Consider the following 16,561-nt stretch of genomic DNA (forward strand, 5'->3'; position numbering starts at 1 on the left):
CCATTTCCCGTGTGAGGAGATGTGTGAAGTGACCAATATACCTCTGAGCCGAGGCAGGGGATGAGGGTTTGGTTTAACCCTTCCCACCCCTCACTATAGGTCCTTGTGCTCCTCCAGGGCACAGGGGCTCCTGCTCAGGTCCTGCTGGCCAGACTGGGCTGTGTGTGCCATGAATGGAGGAGTCCTGAATCACATTGTTCCTTGCTGAGCCTGGCCCACCCCATCCTGCCTGGCCTCTACCTTTGGGTGACCTCCCTGGGGAATTTTCCTGTGCCTGGGCAATGGGAGCGATGCCAATGGGCTCCTTGGGCAGCACTGCCAGATGGGTCTGGTTCAGCACAGGCTGGGCACCACCTCCCTACACCTCCCAGCATCACTGCTTTGCTTTCCAGTAAAACTCAAGGGAAGAGTCAGGAATGAGCAGGGCAGAGGAAGATGGAAAGAAAAGGGAGGCAGGGGGAAGACCCAAAGAAGCTCAGACTGGCAGAAGGGTGAAGACACTTGTGGGGTGGAGGGAAAAGGAGGGAAGGGGCTGCAGGGCTGCTGGGCTCTGTAGGGATGCCTGGGGAGAGCAGCTGGGGAGGGGCAGGAGCTGCAGAGTGCCAGGGGAGCACGGCTCTAAGTGCTTTCATAACCCTCAGCCAGAGTGATTTTCTGAGGCATAAGTGATGGAGGTAAATAGGATTATCTCACAAAAGGGTCCAGCGAAATAATAAACATCCTCATCCAGCACAGCCCTGGTAAATGAGCGGGCCTGCAGGGGTGTGTGGGCAGCGCCTGCCCCTCCTGCTCTGAGCTGAGCCATGTGGGAGCACCCGAGGGGTCGGAGTGTCACCCACAGAGCTGTTCTGAAGGACAGGCCTGAACATTAGTCCTTGGCACATGGGGAACCTGCTTTTTCAGACTGGTCCGAGTCCCCAGCTCCTCCTAAGTGCAAAGCTGTGGCTGTGCAGGGCTAAATGGTGTGAGGGTGTATTTTGGGGTGACTTGAGTTGATGTTCTGCAGGAGGGCTTGGTGGGGTGGGTGCTGAGCAACCCGCAGGTACCACTGCCAAGGTACTGGGGCAGTGTGGTTGCAGGTACCAAACCCGTGGCACTCAGTGCTGTGAAGCAGCACGTGCCTGGGTGAGATGTTTGCACCAGGATGTGACCATGTGCAGGCAGAGGGAGCAAGTCTCCAGCCTGGATCCCTCAAGAGGAGGTTGGACCCAGCTGGGCTGTGCTGTGCCCTGCCAGCTGCCACCAAGGGCTCTGTCTTCTCCTGCTGCATCCTCGCTGTCCCAGAGCCCTGCACAGCTCCATCAGCTGGGTCTGCCAGAGGCCTGCACAGCACAGGGCAGCTGCTTGGGCAGGGGAAGCAGAGTGCTGGGAGACCCCTCTGGTGGGCAGGAGACAACAGACTGGGTCTGCTGGGAGGAACAGAGTGATGGCAGGGTCTGAGGAGTGTGCAGTGGCCATGGGCAGGGAGGCACACTGCTGCTGCCAGGGGGCTGCCTGTGCTTGACAGGCATCTCCTCAGGATGCTACAGTTCTGAAGACACAGCAGTCCTCCCTGACTTTGTTATGGTAACAGACTGAGTCTCCTTGGCAGGGAGAGGCCCTTTAGCTGCATTAACAGGCTGAGATCTGATGGGAAAGATGAAATAACTCAGTCTCCTCCCCATCACTCACCTGAGACTCTAACAGAATTGCCACAATTAGGAAAATTCGCCTTGAAGCTTCATCTGTAAAGGACCAAAGCATGAAGAAACGTTTGGCCCAGAGGGAAGCAGAGGAAGAATTTCAGCTGCCTCTCGTCTTTCATCATTTGCTTTCTCTGGCTCCTATCTTGGCAGCCCCAGTATTTTGCTTTGTCTCCTTCAGGTGACTAATCATTAGACTAATTAGTTGCTAATCAATGTTTAATTAAAATGTAGCTGTTAATTACTGGAGGTAGTACTGGAGGTTGACTATGAAGTGTTATGGAAACATTTTTAAGGGCAGTTCACAGGGAGCTGGCCCTTGTCTCTCATCTCGGGGCTGTTCCAGAGTTCCCCCCACTGGGAGGCTGCTCTGGACAGTGTAGCTCACCTGGAGCTGGATCTGTCGCCCAGGACCAGCCTATGCTGTGGGTGCCTCTGGAGCATCCCTCATGCTTTCCTGTGCAGTAGCTGGGGGTGGAGGTTCCTGGGCAGCTCTAGGCAGGGGGTGGTATAGGAAATGTCACTGCCCTTGGATGGGAAGCAGCTAAATCAGGATCCTGGTGCACTGCCCAGGGCTGGAAGCCCTTGCTTTGGGAGCTGTACAAATATTCGGGATACTGGTGAGCATCTGGCTAAAATCCCAGTAAAGGGATGTAGTTTGCGCTCCTGTTCTCCCTGCTCAGCCTCTGCCTGTTCCCATAAACCCCTCTGAGGCCAGAAGAGATGGAGACAGAGGGTTCATTACATGCAAGAGCTGTGAGGTTCTTCGTGCCCAGTCCATTGGAAAGTGCTGTTAAATATTCCATCAGTGGTGGTATGTAGGTCACCCAGGTGTGTGCTGCCTTCAGGTATCAGCTCATTTCAGCCCTTGGTGGGGAGCCTGTGTCTGTCATTAACTCTGTGACTGCTACTCCCTCCCTGTGTCCTTCCAAGTGGTGGCTGCCCATAAGTCTGTGCGTTTTGTGCAAACCAGAAAGGGCCTACAGGGCTGGGGGTACCACATCTTATTCCAGGGCTCTGAATCCCATATAGGTCCATATGGTGGGCACCTGGGAGTGGGGGGCAGCAACCCCCAGGGCTCCCATGCACAAGAGCTGTGTCCCCATCTTGTGTTCCCTCCTTGGGGCTGTACTGACCTGGAAACAGGTGCTTTGAGGGTGCTATGCACATGCCAAGGTCACCATTTACATTCTTCCTCTTACCTTCCTTATTCCACTTTACTTGTCATTTTATGGTTCATTTTAATTTCTTGAGAGCAGACCTGCAGGATAACAAGGTCTGGTGCTGCAGAGGGTCCTGCAGCAGACATGGTGTCTCCATCCAGCTGGAGACACTGGAGCACAGCTAATGTGCCTGTGTCTGGGTCAGGCAGTGGCATGTCCGTCACCTGGGGAGGAGCAGGGAGGCACTGCTGTGGCAGAGAAGTTGGGTGGCTGAATGGGACTGATGCTCAGACTTGTGGGAGATCCAGCTCCCTGTGTCCACCCTCAGCATATCCTTTCCCTCCCCTGAAAACAGACCTCTCTTTAGGGGATCGTTTTTGTGTCCCTGTGCCCAGCAAGGTCCCTGTTACCCAGACAGCCTTTGCTGCAGGGCTCAGAGCAGTCCCAGAGCTCTGGACTGAGGCACTGGAGTGTCTCAGCCTTGGTCAGGGTGATGTCCCCGTCCTGGCTGTCCATGGGTGAAGCCTGTGCCTCCCTCGAGCTGTGGTCAGACTCATGTCACTCTCCACCTGGAGTTCCTCTGCTGGAGCACGAAGTGGGTGCTGCAGTGATGGGGGAGGGAAGGATCTGGGTGCACCTTGTTTTGCCAAAAAAAAATCTTTTTTGCCCCTGCTGGTTAAGAGGAAGATGCTGACAATGGCCCAGGGTTTAGGTGGTTCGGGTGGTGACAATGCAAGGAACAAGCTATGTTTAGTAATAATTGCTTTGTCTTTCACAGAGGTATTAGTGCCTCCATGCTGGCAGCAACAGGAATTAACTGGAAGTTTTGGTGACACAAATACAGAAACAAAATGATTGCTTCTTATCATTACTTTCATGTGTGTGAGGGGAAGGAGACGTTATCAGGGCAGAGAGAGGGAAACAAGGAGCCAGAGGGCCTGGAGCTGGGGGTCTCTAGCAGAAGGTTGGTGCGCCCTTGGGAGAGCCCAGACCTGGTAGCTCCTGCTCCACTGAAGAGATGCTGGTTCTGCTGAGGATCTGTGCCTGTCTCTGGGACACAGTCACAGGGGACCCACAGCACTGAGGCTGTGGAATAGCACTTCCTGCAGCTGGTTTCACCCAAAGGAAGGGGGACTGTGAGCAATGGCTTGGCTGGAGGGGATGTAGGACATGTGGGGTCCCCTGCCCTGAAGGGAGGTTTGGGGGGGTCTGGAGAAACCTGGCCCCCACTGGCTGTTGTGGGGCTGGAGGCGCAGGTGGCCAGAACCTAGGGGTCTTTGGAAAGTGATTCCTGGACTTTCCTTGACAGCAGCAAGCAGAGCCTGGCATTTGGTTCTAGAAACTCACTAACAGCCAAGGCAGGAGCTGGGTTGTAGGGGACAGAGTAGTTCTTGATGAGTGGCTGAACTGCATCAGGGAAACTTGCTGTGCTGAGGACATCACTCCTGTGGTGTCCCAGCCACTGCTCAGTATGGACAGCAGTCCCACACCCCACTTACAGGGCCAGGAAGGTGGCTGATGGCATCCCACCTCTCACCTGGCACCCTGCATACCACCTGGCATTCCACATCCTCTCTCCTCCCTGGCACCCTGCTGCTTTAGGGACACAGTCCAGAGAGGGCACAGAGGCAGCCACCAGACATCGGGACCAGGAGAGTCTTTGCAGCCCTCCTGAAGGAGGAGGAGAAGCTGAGGAGCTGGGAGCACAGAGCATGGGAAAACTCAACACTGGGATCCTTCTGCAACACAGAAGGTGCTCAGAGCTGACCTGAGTGAGCAGCACCACAGGGATGCACAGCCAAGGTGAAGGTTCCCTGTGGCAAAGTTCTTTCCCTGTGTCCTGGTGTGGCCAATTGAGGCTCCTATTTGGATGAAGGAACAAACCAGGGGAGTTTTAGAAGTGGCACCTTTTTGGCTGTTCACATGGGACAAGATGACAGTGTAAGGTCACAAACTAAAGGCCCCATGGGATGCGGGTGCTCAGTGGAGGAGTGGCAGCTCTGCGTGGAGCAGCAATGGTGGGTGGGAACAGGAGGATCCTCCCGCAGAGGAGACAGCAGAGCCCATTGGGAAGCTGCTCTCCCTGGATCGCAGAGCTGCTGCTCCATTGGGAGCACCTGAGGATGCGGCCACGGCTCTGTTGACGCTCCACTCTCTGCTGTTTGTTTCTGCCTGGCTCTGGCAGCACAGCTCCTGCTGGCAGCGTCCTCCCCCGTCCCTGTCTGTCCCTCGGCGGCCAGGCTGCCTCTGAAAAGTAAAGTTGAATGTTGGGAGGGAACAGATCTCTGATGAAACAAGGCCATTCATGCTTTCAGATATTAAATTCCATGCAGAATATTAAATAATTTCCTCTTCAATGATCCTGGTAAATTTAATTAGCTCTTGATCCCCCGATAGAGTTGTCGCTGCCATCCTGACGTGCGGATGCAGAGCGAAGTGAAGGGGAATGCCACTGCCTTCCTGGGCCTCTCCGGTTCTCAGCATCACCTCCCTGCTCCCAGCCAAGGCTCCTTTGGAGCGAGATCCCAGCTCCAGCAGCCGTGGTGAGCAGGAGGGAGCTGGACGCAGAACCGCTTACCTCTCAGGTCCAGCTCCCGGTGCTTTCCTCCGGGATGATTTCCAAGGCAGGTTGTGGAGCTGGGGTCAGATCAGCTGCGCTCAGGAGATGCCATGAGCTGTTCTGCCCAAAGGGAGCAGGGGCTGGGGAGGAACCTGGGGAAAATCAGCAGCATTTTGACTTATTGTCCAGGGCCTTTTCTGTGGTTGCTTGAGAGCTGAGTCCAAGAGGGAGGGTGGGAATCACACAAGTGTTTGACTTTCAGCTGGTGCTGATTTTGGTGATCTTGGTGTTGCTGGTGATTTTTTTGTGTGTGAAGTTGGGTTTGTTTTTTAAAGTTTTAGAATATCAGAGCAAAGAGGGGAAAAAAATCCTCTTTCGATGGAAGCAGCTAATAGTGGGTTATAAATGAGTCCCTGGCATGGTTCATTAACTGCCATGACATATTGAGGGCTGGGAGCAGTGTGATACCAGCAAATCAATTCTGAATTTCATCTGAGAAAGAATGTGGGGAGGTTGGATCATGCAACATGTTACCAAACATTCCTTCTCAGATGGAATGGAGCTGCTCCTCTCTCCCAGTGCTGTTCCCACTGGGCTGTGGTGCAGAACACGAAATAAATAAATAAATAACCAAGGACCTAATTTACCAATGATTAATTTGCATAATTAGTGCTGTGTCAAATCACTTCATCAAGGTGCAAGGCATGCTCTGCTGAGGTGTTTGCATGGACATCTTCTCAGGTTTCCCCAAGCTCACCTTATTTCACATTTAACAGTCTCCTAAGGATGTCACATTGGTGTTGATGGGATTTCATGGGGTTGAAGAGGGTGTGAAAGCTGGGGGTGCTGTAGGGCCAAACCCCTGCCAGCCTTCCCATGCTCCATCCTGGTGCTGGAGCAATGCCCTTCCTTGGAAATGTGGGTGGCTGTAGTCCCAGAGCCAGGGATGAGCTCAGCCTGAGCTCTGCTGTGGGCACAGACCTGCTGGCTCAGGCCAATGCCAACTCCTTGGAAAGGGGTAGCAAGGTGATGGCCGAATCTTGGCTGTTCCATATCCACTTGCTGCTCCCTGTGAGTGCTCCAGGGATGATTTGGGAAGGAGCTCAGGGCAGGCAGCCAGGAATAAGCCTTTGGCTGAGGGCAGAGGGAGCAATGGGGCCTGAGCTGGTGCCCAGGAGTGGGAAGCCAGTCCAAGCACTTGGCAGCAACTGTGGCCACGAGTCCCTCACTAAGGCTTTGCCTCTTTGCAGGGTGATTTCTGTCACCAAGTGCTGCTGGTGCTGCAGTGCCCATTGCTTGGCATTGGGGCAATCCCAGCAGTGGGGCTGGTGGTGCTTTCCCCATCCACCTCCTGCTCTGGGTAGGGCCCTGAGGTCCAAGCACATGGGTGGCTTCAGGCTCATTCCCTGCCCTGGAGCAGGGGAAGTGGCTGCGAACGTGGCAGGTGGAGCATCCATCGATGCTGTGAACACAGGGAATGCTTTAAAGCACACAGCACTGCGGGCAGCCCTGGTGACATCCCTGTTCCTGCTCCCTGTAATGGATATCAGATTGTTCTCCCGATCTTGGCATTGTTTCAGTAATTGATTGATGCAGCACAATGTTCACTGATTTAATAAGTTTATTAGTGTAATAGAGGCTCAGGATTTCGCTGTTAATGTGCAGTGACAATTGCATTGTAGCTTTGCTCATTATGTTGCATAACTTAGCTACGAAATCTATTGGAAATTATATTTTAAAAAGCATTATTGCAGAGCCCATCACCGTGACCCTCCCTGCCTCCCCTACGGTGCTTTGCAGACTGTGTGTCCATTCAGCTCCTCACCATGATGGTATGTTCTGCTTTGCGTTTTGTGGGTCGGGGCATGTGCTACTTGCCAAAAAAACAACCCTGCTTCCTGCCATGTCATCCCACTGTCTCCGTTGCAGCCAAGGATGGTGCAGGTACCCAGTGTTCTGGCAGCTCTCTGAGAAAAGCTCCCCAGGCCCTCTGCCTGCACCGCTGGGACAGGCATGGGCATGGGCACTGGCAGGTGAAGCTCCTGGCAGGGCCTGGCTTGAGCTGTTGGGGTTGTGTCAGGGCTGAACATGCTGCAAACATCCTGTTTTCAGGTAGAATCATGAGGAGGGGCTGGACACGCTTTGGGCACCTCAAAGTTCAGGGGCCCTGATAGCTCTGGGGAAGCATGTGGCAGGGTTGTCACCTCCTTTTCTCCCTGGTACTGAGTGGCACCTGTTGCCTTGTGGAGATTTCAGGACTGGATGCTTGGCACTGCCCTGACAGGGACACGATGCTCAGCTCCGGAGACTGAGGGCATCCCCAGTGCCGGGGCTGTGCTATTCCATGTTCCAGCAGCTGCATTTAGGAAAAACCCCAGACAGAGCTGCAGCAGGTCTCGTCATCTCTGTGGTCCAGCCATGGTTCTGAAGATGAAAATTTCATCTTTCTTAAAGATGAAAACAAACCAGCAGCAGTAATTTAAACAACTCCAACTGCCTCCAAGTGAAGGCAAGTAGGCTGTGGAATCAACTAAGAAAAAAGGGAAAAACTATTTTCCCCAGACTAATACTTGTTCCCCTGGTTCACAAACAGCCTTGTGATTTTTCCAACAGCTGCTCTTCCCTCTGCTGCTCTCACACATCCTCTGCCATTATCCCCCACTGCTCCTCCTCCTCCTCTTCTGCCACGGCCAAGTTCCCAGACTTGCCCTCCTGGAGACCTCTGGGCAGGTTCTCCCAGTGGGTTCCTCTCTGAGTGGTTCCATGTTCAGGAGCCCTTTGTGGATGCCTGAGCTTGGGCCTTCTCCATCAGGTTGCCTAGCAATCCCAGCATCTCATGAGCCCAGCATCCTGATGCCACATTCCTGCCTCTCCACTGCTCTGCATGCACATCTCCCTCTCACACGGCTGCACCTCCAAACTGGGACTGCTTTGCGTTTCTAGGAATGGATGTCAGGCAGAACCCAGCTTGGAGCCTTGAGATACAGGGGAGATTTTGCAGAGCTGAGCTCTCCTGCATTCCCAGCTTCTCATTCTCCAAATTTGCTGCCTAAAGCATCTTTAGCCCCAGTGAAGCGTGAGGAAGTGGCACAGCGGGGCAGAGCTGGGAGCAGGCCTGACTGAGCGCTGCCTTTGTTGGGAGAACAAGGGCTGCTGTACTCGGCACTGGAGCTGCTGCAGCCCCGAGGGCTAAAAATACACCCGTGGATCATACAAAATAGATGTGGGTATGGGAGAGGTGCAGTCCTTGCATTCATAATGCTCACTCACATTGTGGCACCTCATAACCCTGATGGTTTTCTCTGGAGTCTTCCTCAGAACCCTCTGGAGGGAGGGGAAACAGTGCCTGTTTTTGGGGGGCTGTGGGTGAGCTCTGCATGAGACTGAGAATGTCTCAGAGATGACCCTGTGCTAAGCTTGTAGAAAATAACTGCTGGCTCAAGCAGACTTGTAGGTATTCCAGATATTTCTCAGGAAATAGAACGTGAGGAGCTTCACAACAGTATTAACTACTGGGAACCACAAATAAATAATTTGAGCTGGAAAAAGGTGCTGAGCAGGTCACTGTCACTGTACTGTGACATCCCCTGGGCTGGGAGGGTTCAGGGGGACTCAGCCACCCAGTACAAGGGACTTGCTGCTAGAACAGCCACAGCTCATGGCTTTCTGAAATGGGATCGCGTGATAACGAGCCCAGGAAAAGACAGAGAAGGACCTCTGACAGCTCGGGGTCTGCACAGTGCAATAGCACAGATCTGCACCGCTCCAGCGGCTTCCCGCGGGAGGAGGTGAGCAGCAGGGAGACGGGAGAGATCCGGGAATGCCAGAGGTCTGCTCTTGCATAACAGCCCAGGAAGCTTCCAGCTGCGGTGGGAATGCCCGAATCCCTGCCCAGAGATCCTTAAATGGCACTGAAGGGGAAGGAAGGGTAAGGGGCTGAGACACGCACCACGGAGCTTCAGTGAGTGTGGAGGATGCTACAAGCCTACATCCTGCTGGCTTCCGGCATTGCCTCGGGTTCCCCAGTGTTTGCGGTGAGGAGTGGAAATCCCTTTCCCCGCTGCCGTCCTGCCAGGGGCTGAAGTGGGCCTGGGCATCCCACCCAGCGCCCAGATGGATGCACAGTGATGGAATCAGTGTCCCTGATCCGGCTTGTCCAGAGGTCTCTGCTCCTCACTAGCCGCGGGACCGCAGTGCCTGGTGCTCCTGAGCGCAGGGAGGGATGGGGAGAGCCCGCCGGGGCAGCCCCGGTCCCTCCGCGGGGGCAGCCCCGCAGCCGCGGCTTCGCTTCCAGGCGGAGCCGCTGCCGGAGGCTCATTTTTGGGAGAGGAACAGACGAAATCCAGCTCTTTTCCTGGCGCAGCGGTGGGAGCCCGTGGGGGGGAGCCCCGGGACCAGCCCTCCCTCCCCGCACCGCGCTCGGGTCTCCCCGCAGGGGGCGTGAGGGGTGGGGGGGGCGGCGGCAGGCGGGGCCGGGGCGGGCGCGAGCCCTCGGCGGCTCCGGTGGCGCGGGCGCAGCTGCGTGCGGGGCGGCCCGGGGAACGCATCCCGGAGAGCCCGGTCCGGTCCGGGGAGCGCAGCCCGGAGAGCTCGGCCCGGCCCGGGGAGCGCAGCCCGGAGAGCTCGGCCCGGCCCGGGGGGCGCAGCCCGGAGAGCTCGGCCCGGCCCGGGGGGCGCAGCCCTCAGAGCCCGGTCCGGGGAGCGCAGCCCGGAGAGCTCGGCCCGGCCCGGGGGGCGCAGCCCTCAGAGCCCGACCCGGGGAGCGCAGCCCTCAGAGCCCGGCCCGGTCCGCTCGACCCGCCGCCGGGCTGCCCCGGTCGCCGCTGCTCGGGAGATGCCGCTCGGCAGGCGCGGACTCACGGCCGCCCCGTGCCGTCGCATCGGGGACCTCTGAGCGCGTGAGTTTACCGGGGACAGCGGTGAGGGGACCGGGGGGGCGGCGAAGTTCCGCCGCGACGGCCCCGGGAGCGGAATGTCCACTGGGAACCGCACCGGGAGACACACGGGCAGCCCCGCGGCGGCGCTACCGGAGCGCATCCCGGGGAAGGCGGGCGGCTCCGGAGCGGGCCGGGGCGGCAGCCAGTGTGCTCCGGGACCACGTTCCGATGGGGAGCCCGACAGGGTCCGGTGGCTGAGCCGGCTCGGTCCAGCGACAGCGTGGAACGTGCGAGGGGCCGCATTAAGTTTGTGTTCGTAAGGAATGTCTTAATTAGGAGGTGCTGTTAATAGGAACATGGCGCTAATTACCGTTACAGCCTCTGTACAAAGGTAAATTGCAGGAAAAAGTTGGGTGAGGTGAGGTGGAGTCTGGATCAATGGGATTGATGAAGGAGGAGGAAGAAAGGGTCCTGCGTGGTCTGGGTGAGCTCTGAGGCAGAGCCCGGGGAGCGAGGCAGCTCTCCGTGGGTTTTTCCTCTCCCGTATTCCTGCCTGTCTCCAGGAATTCCATTGCAAGACAAGCTTGCTGTGCTGGCATGTGCAGGGCTTGCGCCGAGGAGGCGGATGGATGGCGAAGGCCCTTCGGGGTTACCTGGGTTGTGCGTGTGGTGTGTGTGGGTGCCCAGCGCCATTATCCATGTAGAAATGCCAAGTTACCCTGGTGCCCGGAGGTGTGCGTGCCAGGAGGCTACACCGCACACATCGCTCACAGCATCGCTCAACAGCGTCGCCTCCAGACACGTCAGGCCAGATCTGAGGGCAACAGCCGCGGCGCGGGGTCCGGGACAGGTCCTGTCGGGCCGCAGGTGTGCTGGGCCAGGGGCACGGACTGTCCCTCCCTCCGGCCGGGGTAGCCTCCCGAGGCATTGGCAGCGCAGGTGGAGCGGTGAGGCAGCAGGGATTTCTCAGCTTCTCACTCCAATGAGCGTGACATTAACAGCCCCGGGTATTTTCAGCCGCCTTTGGGGAACGTTTGGCACTCACTGCCTGGCACTGGGGCAGGGCAGCTCCGACCACCAGGTTCTGTCCTGGGGGGCACAGCCCACGGTGGGTGCAGGTTACCATGTGCTGGAGGAGGCTGCAAGGTCAGGGAACACCTTTCCTTTCTAATTGTGCCTGTTGTTCTCTGGGGCTCATGGTTCATCTCTCAGCGGTTTGGGTGTGTATCCTGCTGCCTGGAGTTTGCATCCCCAGAGCTGGAGGCCTGGCAATGCTGGGTGCTGTGCTGGGTGCTGCACAGAGAGGAAGGCACTCTGCTTCCCAAAGAGCTTCCTTCTTTCAGGCTAAAATGGTTGAGGCATGATAAAGCCTCACAAGGCAAGAAATGAAGGCTAGTTTTCTGGATAACAGATGGAGAAATAGCCTGGAGTTGATAATTTTTAGGGAGGACTGGTTGCAGTGGCTGGAGCTGGCAGGACCTGGCTGTTGGTGGGAGCTCGTTCCTGGCTCCAGGGAGTTGTGCCGAGGCTCTGCTTGAAATTTCACAGAAAATAGTGAAGGATATTTGTTCCCCCTCTCCTTTGAAGTGTTCTGTGGGATCATTCAGCACTGCAGAGAGTCCTGGCACAGGGCACAACCGCGGCTGCAGCAGCAGAACCTCTGCTGGGCTTGCGGCAGTTGCTTTTGGGAGCAGAGGGACTGGGAAGCCCCTGGCCCAGCAGAGGCAGCTCTTGCTCCTTTCTGGCAGTTTGGGCACTGTGGGGACAGACGTCACAGAGCTGAGCACTGAAGGAGCCGTCACCAGCCAGACACCTTGCCAGGAGCCTGCTCTGCGCAAGGCTGGTGTCTCTCGTGGGCACCCTGTGCTTGGCTGCAGGACTGGGGCCGTGCCTGTCCTGTCCCTTCCCGTCCTTCCCTGCTGCTCCCAGGCCTGGGCAGACTGGGAGGTTTTAGGATGTTTTAGGATACTGACCCTTGCTATGTGTGATACCACGTCTGGAAAACTCTTTCCTCCAGCTTTCCTCCCCCAGACCTGGCCAGTCATGCATGCTCTGTACATTCCCCAATCACACAGTCCCTCTGTGGCAAGGGCTGGGATTTTTCTCTTCCCTAGTTGCACTGTTTCTCCATCTCCCATGACTACAATATGTCATCCTGAATTACCAGGGTGACATCCCAAGCACTGGGATGGCTGAGCAGCCTGTACTGGTGGCAGAGCCTGTCCCTCCATGCAGCTGCTGCCACTTTGTCACCATGCCCTGCACAGCAGGATCCCTCTTTCCTACTGGGGATGGGATAGTTTACGTCCTTTGCCACAACAGCTGGAGAGGATTGTGGGAGTGGGGTTTGAGCACAGGATGGCTGACTTTGGGCACTCGTGAGGGTCCCTATTAGTCCCACTCTGGAGCAGCTCATCAGCACAGGCCGATTCCACCGATTTTGGTGCATAAATAAGGGGTTTTGGTTGTACATTTCCTGAATTAGTTTGTCAGCACAGTTCTCAGTTGCTCAGCTGATGGTGGATAAATCCCCCTGAAGGTTATTGAGATAATAAAAGGTATGAGGGAAGTTCTGTAATTTATTTGAGTTCTCTTTTAATTTACATCCTTATGGGGTGGAAGCACAATGGACAGTGAGTCCTTATGGCTGATCTGCTCTTTTCCAAAGGCTGTGGCAAGGAAGAGGAGCTGGAAGGGAGGTTTGAGCCAGGGGGAGGTGAGGGGGTTATGCTGGACATTCTTCAGTTGTGGAGCTGTGGCCAAAGCCGTGTGGTGCCGGGAGCCTGGAGCTCCCTGGGCATCACCACAGAGTTGCTGCCAGCCAAGAGCTCTTCCATCAGGATGTTCCATCTCAGCCCGGGTGCTCAGCACTACCAAAAGCAGTTTCTCCTTCCTCTCTCCTCCTGCCATACAGGCAGCAGCTGCTGTTGGTGCCATTCCAGGGCTTTCTGCTGGAATCGTTTGAGGTATTTTGGGATGTACATTCCTGCAAATTAATTGACAGGCTGAGATACCAGATGAGGAGGCAAAATCGTTTTCTCTGTTATTTCATTAGTTATTGAGATTACAGTTGTTTTGAACCTCTAATAAACCAGTCTGAAGGCATCTCTCCCCTTCACTCTGATCACACGCGGGTGCTCCAGGCATCCTTGTCTCTTCCCGACTAGACAAGATTGAATTTCTAACGGGTAGAAATGAGCACAGGACTGTGGGATCCCTTTTCATGTTCCATTATCTGCTGTGGATATGCCCCCCTCGCTTCCAGGCATGGCTTGTCCTGCTCAGAAACTGAACCTGGTTCTTCTCCTGTGAGTTTCCTGAGTAGCAGGTGGCTCTGGAGCTCAGTCCCTGCTGCCCTTGTCACCCAGGGTGGGTCATGGGCTGGGAGGATGGATCTTGAGCAGGAGAAAGGGTATTCAGAGGGTTTCCTTGATGGGAAAAGCTGTTTTCTCCCAGTGTTTTGCTGCTGGTTTTCCCAAGCATGGAAGGAAGTGCATGCTCACGTGGGTCCTGCCAGGCTGCCCGTGTTCCCCCTGGTAAAATGAAAAAAGAACCAGGCTCTTCTGGGCTCTGGGCTGGTGCTGCTGTGAGGGTGTGAGATGCTGCCCCAGGGATGGGGATGGTGACTGCTGAGCCCCTGCCAGTTCCCTCCTCTCCTGGGTGTGCCATAGTGGCCGATGTGCTCCCCTGTGCTCAACTCTGCCTGGGCAGGAGATGGTGGGGAAAACAGGATTTACATATATAAGGGGACTTGGGCTCAGTGGAATTTGAGCACAACCACTGCTGCTCCCTCTGGGCAGTCTGATGGATCCAGGTTTTCTGAAACTGGGAATCTGGGCAGGGGCCTGAGAGCTATAATCTGCCAAAATCATCTGGAGGGATCTGTGAGGAGGGTGTACATCCAGAAAAACAGGGCAATTGAAGCTGAGGAAGCCACCACAACTGGAATTTATGGAAGTGATAAAACAACTTTTGACAACAGGCTCAGCTCCCGGCAGCTCCTTCACAGCAAGAGAGAATATTTTCCTCCTGCTGGATCGATAAACAATTAATTCTAAAGCAGAAGCTGGAGCAAAAGAGAGAGTTTTCCAGGCTTCTAAACTCTTAATCAAGCTGTGGGTGAAACACAGATGTGAGAATCTGAGACCTGCTGATAAAATCTTGACCTTGATAGTGGGTTCCTCAGTTCCTGGACCACAAATGATACTTCCTTGGCTGAATAAATCCTCTTGTAAATATAGAACTTGTTCCCAGAAATTTATGTGTCCAATGTGTTTTAATGTAGCTTTACTTAATAATCTGTTTCAAAATGCTGAATTTCCCCCCACCTTTTAATTGAATTCTAATTTCCATTCAGAATCAGCTTGAATTAAATGAGTTTAGTAAATAATACTTGTAATTCACTGACTCTTACCATAAGCTATGAAAATAAAGACTCCAAATAACCCTTTAAAGCTGTTAGTGGTGCAGCCCTCTTTGTAGCAGAAAACGTAGCATCCTTTGGCTAAATGTGATGGTTTGGGGATTGGTGCCCAGCTGGGCTCAGGCCTTCTCAGTGCTTTGTTCTTTGGGGCTCAGGCTATATGGGGGCAGGACAGGGGCGGCGGGGGGTGACAGCATTGCTGTCCCTTGTCTGCAGGGTTGGGAGCTCTTGGTCCCTGCTGACAAACCTTTGGCTCTGGCAGATCCTCCAGAAGCCTTTGCTTCTGTGACTGATGGAAATGGGGGTTTTAAAGGAACTTTCCCAAACAGTGCTGGGGTCTGGCTCACTGATGGGTGTGTGCTCTCAGGTGGCAGGTGCACTCAAGCATGGTCTGTTTGTTGGCTGGAGTCTGTTTTCCAGCAAAAAGAGATTAAGGATTTCTCAGAACCTGTACTTCAGGTTCTGGGCAGTGAAGGCAACTCTGCTGCTGCACTGCAGCAGGCAGTGAGGGGCAAGAGCTGCTGGAGTAGGACTCTGGTTTGGCTGCTTTCTGGCCCAGGGATGGTGATCCCTGAGGTTGGGGTGTCACTGCCCTGATGCCTGAGGCCCTCTCCGGAGGGGTCAGGACTGAGGGCTCCACATGCAAGTGTTTAGCATGTGTGGATTGTGGATGGCAATGTAGAGCAACACCCTGCACCAAGGGGTCTGCAGGCTGCCCAGGTCATCTTCTGCAGCCACCCAGCTCCAGGATACAGCCCCAGGAAACAGGATGCTCCCTTGGGCAGCACTGTGGTGGGTGGCAGTGTGCTGGCATGGCATGGTGTGGCAGCAGCACTGGTGGGGCTGTGCCTGTGTTCCCTTTGTGACAGCAGTGTTTGGTATGCAGCCACCAGATGAGCCATGAGCAGGCAGGTGCTGCCCCGGAAGGTTCTCACCAGCAGATCCATCTGGAAAGGTGCTTCATGGACTATGCAAATCCCAGCATGGAGAGGGGCTGAAATTGTTCCACACATAGCCAGGGTTTTTTTAAGTAAAGCTCTCTCCAGTATATTGCAGGAGTAATTAGGAATCCTGAGCTGGTTGGATCTCGATCTTTATAGCAACACAGCTGATAAAGCATGATTCAGGGACCTCGTTAGCTTTTTTTAAAGAAGTTTTTATTTAACTTCCATGAAGTTGCCATGGTTACCCCTGTGCATGGCTTCCCTGCCTCTCCTGCCTTGAGTGCAGCTGCCAGTGCTGAGAATTAAACATCTACATTTGGAGCATCCACGGCCTCCCCTCCACCCCCATCCTGGGGTTCAGGAGCCTTGTCCCTTTGCCCACCCTGGAAAAGGCACTTTTAGCTTCTGTGCTTGAGCTGTTTGACATGCTGAAGCCTAGTCAGGGTTGTCTAAGAGCTTTCCTCTGATGCAGGCAGGGAAGGGGCTGCTCCATTGAAGCCATCAGTGACAAGTGAACTGGTTCACCAGCATGAGGGATTCCTGTGGAGTGCTATGGTTGTGCACCGCTGTCCACAGGCATTGCCTGGGATGCTCCCACTGCATGACACAAAGCTCCTGTGGGGCACAGGAGGCTCTGGGGCTGCCTGCCCAGCCCCAGTGGGATGGGAAGGGTGGTGGGAGGCACTGGCAGCAGGAACCAGTGCCCCGAGTCCCATCTCGCTCTGTGGTTTGACTGACAGGGCCTTGCTGTCCAGGAACCAGTGAAGGCAGCGGGTTCAATGAGTCTCAAACCAGTCCCCTGCCAATCCAGCTCCTGGAGGCCACAGATGTGGGCACAGAGGGGGCCGAGGTGGGGTATGAGATCAGCCCATTTCCATGACATAAGACACCAACAGAGATGGTTTGCCCCAG

The 16,561-nt window shown here is 55.2% G+C and overlaps 1 protein-coding gene across 13 annotated transcripts in view; it reads left to right on the forward strand.

The window, feature by feature from the left end:
* The window catches only part of RBFOX3 (RNA binding fox-1 homolog 3), a 145,593-nt gene that overhangs the window by 22,910 nt on the left and 106,122 nt on the right, over positions 1 to 16,561 (forward strand). For 9 of the 13 annotated variants that reach the window (XM_071573553.1, XM_071573546.1, XM_071573556.1 and 6 more), the window contains exon 1: positions 9,884 to 10,303. The exons of 2 other annotated variants lie outside the window; for them this stretch is intronic. The gene's annotated coding sequence lies outside the window, so the exon portion shown is untranslated. Of the gene's footprint in view, positions 1 to 9,497; positions 9,568 to 9,750; positions 9,771 to 9,883; positions 10,304 to 16,561 lie in introns of those variants that run through there. 2 more of the 13 variants (XM_071573548.1, XM_071573551.1) reach the window with 2 other exon arrangements.

Source organism: Pithys albifrons, chromosome 19 (assembly GCF_047495875.1).
Source record: "Pithys albifrons albifrons isolate INPA30051 chromosome 19, PitAlb_v1, whole genome shotgun sequence".
Classification (NCBI taxonomy): domain Eukaryota; kingdom Metazoa; phylum Chordata; class Aves; order Passeriformes; family Thamnophilidae; genus Pithys; species Pithys albifrons.